Raw genomic sequence first — 4,938 nt, forward strand, 5'->3', positions numbered from 1 at the left:
GCTGCGGGGGCGGCGCGGAGGGGGGGGAGCGGCGGCGGCGGCGGCGGTGGCGGGACGCGCCGCGCTGCCGCCGCTGTCACCTGCGCCCGCCGCGCCGCGCCGCCGCCGCCGCCATGCCCGCGCCCCCGCCTACAGGCCGCCGGCCACCGCCGCCGCCGCCGCGTTACCTCGGCCCTGCTCCCCGCCCCGGCCCCGGTTCGCCGCCCGCCTCTCGGGGGCATGCCCCGGTCCCGCTCACTCGGCTTTCCGCTTGCCCGTCGGCTGCGCCAGCTCGCGGGCCCCGCCGCGCCCGCCGCCGGGCCCCATTGCCCTCAGTCTGTCGCCATCTTCGGCCGCGCCGCCAACACCTTGAGGAGCCGCGCAGCCCTGCGCCTGCGCGACCCACCGGCTCCCCCCCCGCCCGCCACCACCGCCCGCCGACCGGCCCGGCCTGGCCCCGGGACCCCGCCGCCATGGCTCGGCACCGGCAGGTGCCGTGGTGCTGAAGGACAGCTCCACCCGCCCGCCCCGCCGTCACCGGGCCCGGGGCAGCGCTGCCCGGGAGAGGGGGAGCGGCTGCGGGGCACCCCCGCCTCACCCGGTCCCCCACACCGGGAGCACCGCGGAGCCGCCGCGTTCGGCTACGGCCGGTCGTGTCCTCATCCCGGAGAAGGCACCGCAGCCCGCGCCGGGAACGCGTCCCGCTTTGTGCCCGCAACGGGCAGACCCTGCGCGGAGGGAGTTGTGGGGTACCCCGCAAACGGGCACGGTGCCCTCACAGTGGCACCGCTCCCCCGAGGCACTCGGGTGTTGGGTGTCCTCTGGGCGTTTGCTTGTCCCATTGCCCTGAGAAATCACCCCCCTCCGAGCAATTCCATTTCTGGGTGACCAGGAGAGAATTATGACCAGGCACGGAAAGTGCCTGCAGGTAATGTCACTTCTCTGTGTCCCAAACCCTGCTGCCACCCCATCAGGGGTTTCTCAAGCCAGTTAAAGAAGAGACTTTAGGGAGTGAAAAATAAACAGCTGTGCAAAATGAAATCCTGCTGTCAGCAGAGCAGCAGGTAGAGTCTGCTCTGGGGCTCCTTCCTGTACATAGAGGATCATTTTGGTTGGAAGAGACCTTTAAGATCATCAAGTCCAACAACAGACCCAGCACTGACAGGCACCACTAAACCATGCCCCTCAGCACCACATCTATATGGCTCATAAACTCCTCCAGGGATGGGGACTCCACCACTTTCCTGGGCAACCTATTCCAGAGCTTGACAACCCTTCTGGGGAAGAAATTGTTTCTCATGTCCAACCTAAACCTCCCTTGGGGCATCCTGAGGCTGTTGTAGGAACTGGTTCAAGCGTTCTTATTTCTGGGGGTTTCCACCAAGCTCTGCCCCAAAGTGAACCAGTCCCTTAACTCCACTCAGTGATGTCCACAGCCCTGCAGTGACCTGGCAATGGTTGTCTGGGTTCCCTCAGGCTGCGCTGGGTGGGATCCTGCAGGCATGGGAGAAGAAAATGGTGGTAAAAGTTTCCCACCTCTCCTGCTCTGCAGCACGCCCAGAGCAAAAAGCACGTTAAGATGGGTGCCTGAGCTGCATAAGCCCACAGCTAACTCTGCTCTGGCTGAGGCACTGAGGTGAGAAAATAGCTGGTGTAGAGCCAGGAGAGGTTTTACAGCCGGAACGAACAAATGTTGAACATCACTGGAAGTGATATAGGGAAAACCACAACCCAGGCTGGAGACTGAGCTTCTCTGAGCCGTGGCACAGACACCTGCAGCTCCTGGAGCACAAGGCAAAGCTCTGCAAGCAGCTTCCCTCTGGCTCTTCCACTCCATCTCTTTCCTTTTCCTCCAGTGCGCCTGTGAGCCAGCTGGGAGGAGATGCTGCGAGAGCTTTTCCTGCAGGTCTGGGGGTCCTCTCCTGGGACTGCCAGTGTCTACCTTATGCAAACAGGATTGTACCAAGAGCTGGAGCCATTATTCTTGCAATAAATACTAATTGTGCTCCCTTCATGTGCAATGGCTCCAATACTTGAGGCACAGATGCCTCACGCCCTCAAGCATGGCGTGGAAGCAGCTCACCAGGGTGCGAGCAGTGGGTGGGAAGCACAAGGCTGTGACCACAGCAACTCCTTGCTGCTGGAAATGGAGCCCCAGCCTGCCTGGAAGAGCTGAGCAGCCTGCTTTCCAGTGGGGCTGAAGAACCAGGCACACAGGGGAAAATCCACAGTTTGAGGACAGGTTCTTGTAGGGGCCTCGACTCTTTAACCAGCAGACAGCAGCCTTGGGACTCCAGTTAATTCTTCCACTCTTGTCAGGCCTTGTTGCCCAGGGGCTTTTACCTCCCCACAAGTCGGGGGTGCTGCTGTTTCAGCCTGGGGAGGTTTAAGCTCCATGCTATGCAAATCCAGAATGTCTCAAGGAAAGAGCTGCAGACAGGAGCCAGCAGTGCAGTGTATTGTCAGGCCTGAAAAGAGCCAAGAGATAACAACAGAGCCCCTCAAACCCTTGCCATACTCCATTATTTGTCTGACACTGAGCCCCACCATCCTTTGGTCCTGGCTACTGGAGGCAGCTCCTTCCCTCCTAGTGTGGGGAGCACCCTAGCATGCTGGTGCTGGGAGACTCCGTGCAGGAAGGAGGACAGCATCCCACATTTCCAGCAGTGGGCTTAGGGGTCTTTGCTAAAAGCTAGCTGGCTCCCAGCTAAGCCCAGAACTTTGTATTTTGTGTCAGCAGATTTGATCTTCTTCTCCTTGTCTTTAGCCAGAGCAGCTTTTCAAGATTTTTCAAACCTTTTGTTTCCTACATATGTCTCCAAACCCCACTGTTCCCATCCTATTTCAGCTTTTTCCCCAGCTAGAGGATTCTGCTTTCTCCTTTCTCTTGCACTCCCAGTCCTGTGGTGGGTACCTATGGGCTGAATGCAAACAAAAGGACAGGCAGCAGGGAGGGAACAGGAAGGGCAGCATGGGGAACCCATCTGCATGGGCACAGCCTGCAAGGCTGAGCTCAGACCCAGCCTCAGCTTCCCTGTGTGCTCACAAAGGGCTTTGATGGGAGCTGGTTGTTCCCATACCCATTGGGAACAGTTCTCCACCACAGAGCCTCAGCATCACCCAGATGAGAGATGGCTCCACAAGCACTGCCCTGTTTGAAGGGCTCCGTTTCCAGGACACAGAGATATTTCCACCCGGGAATTTCCCCTTGCTGGGAAAACATTAACTACTCCTCCCACTCCCTGCTCTTGCATTGCCAAACCAGCAGCTTACACATGGCCCTTTGTGAGATAAGGGCTCATTTGCTCAGCCTTCCTCTGCTTTCTCTCCATTTACTGCTGCTGCTGCTGTTTGAAGGGCAGTGTGGTTCGTGGATGGCTTTCTTACATAAAGCAGAGATGGGGGAGCCAGCCCTCAGGGTTCCTCAGGTGCAAGAGGCAGCTCTGGGCCAGCCTCTGCCCTGGTGTTCAGGAGGCTTCCACCTTCTGGGATTTGGAGAGTTTCCATCATTAGCCGATGCTAATCAGCCAGCTGATTAATCCCCTTGGGTGAGGATAAGCTAGCAAAGAAACTGCCACTGGCACAGCCACTGTTTTCTGAGCACACACTGCAGCTGACAAGGGTGAGCCTGGTCTTTGCACCACCTCTGCACCCAGCCAGTGTTTGGGAAGGGCCACTTCAGACTGGCCCCGGGTACCCAGGCTGCTTTCTGTGATTGAAATCAGCTGGAGAACAGACAGAGCCTAGCTGGGTGCTTTGGGGGCTGAGCCACCAAGAGGGGACAGGACAGGCAGCCTCGTGTACTGCAGCTCCTGCATCGTGGCTCCTGCGTTGCCCTTGTTTGGGCTGGCTCCGGAGGAGAGCCTCAGCTTGGGAGGTCACCACCAGTCTCACAGGACAGAGGGAGGACTTACAGCCAGGGGAAGTGCGAGGGTGGCAGTTCTGCCCAAGGGCTGGACCCAGGAACAGTCCCAGCTCATCCCTGGGCATCCTGCCGACAAGCCTCCAAACCTCAGAGCTCAGCACAGGGTGTAGCTGGGCTCATGCTTGTGTTCATATGTATGTGCATGAGCTCTCCTGCCCAGATCCTTCCCTCCTTTCCCAGTGCTGCTCTACAGCCACCTCACTCTCCTCCTTTCCTGGCTTCAGGGCCCACTGTCTAGCTTGGAGTCATTGAAATCCCACCCTGAGGCCCAGACCCTGGAGGCTAGCAGCTGGAGATGCTTTTTGCATCATAGGAGCTGAATTGAGCCTTGCACTGTGACCACATCTTGTTTGCAATGCAGAGACAGAGCTGGCAAGCCCTGCTAGGTCACCAGCTCCCATCCAGGAGGGAGGTGAGGGACCCTGGGGTCTGAGGGGGATGTCCTAAGGTCATTCCCAGTGTAGGATGGTTTGCTGCATCAAGAATGCAGCCGAAGTTTTCTTCACACAGAGAGAGGTCCTGAGAGCTCCCCAAACACAGCAGCCCTTGCTCTGGCAGCGAGTAAATCAAGTGCAAGCAGATACAACAGCCTGAAGGTGGGATAGAAGTGGATGGATGTCCTGGACCTTCTTTCACTGAGGCAGAGGAAGCCACACCTTGGTGCCCATGGTTTGTCACTTTGGTGCCAGACCTCAGCAGTCCCCTGCCTGACACTGCCCATGGGACGCAGTCGCTCTTGCCTGGCGCCAGGCTATGAGAGGACAGCTGTCTGCAGGGGCTCAGGGAGTCCCTCTCCACGGGGGACCCCGCAGCCTCGCCCCACTGGCACTGCCCACACTGCTCTTGCTCACAAACCCTCGTCCCCAGGCTGGCTCTGAGCCCTGCTGACCCGAGTGGCCCTTGCCCGGCGCCACTTGGCCGTGTCTCGAGACATCCCTGGGATGATGTCAACAGCGTCCAGCCCTGCTTCTATACAGCCCTCCTGGGAAAGCCTCCAGACCACATAGCTGAGCTGCTGGCCAGACCTGCCAGGC

The sequence above is a fragment of the Indicator indicator genome, chromosome 17 (genome assembly GCF_027791375.1).
Source record: "Indicator indicator isolate 239-I01 chromosome 17, UM_Iind_1.1, whole genome shotgun sequence".
Lineage (NCBI taxonomy): Eukaryota > Metazoa > Chordata > Aves > Piciformes > Indicatoridae > Indicator > Indicator indicator.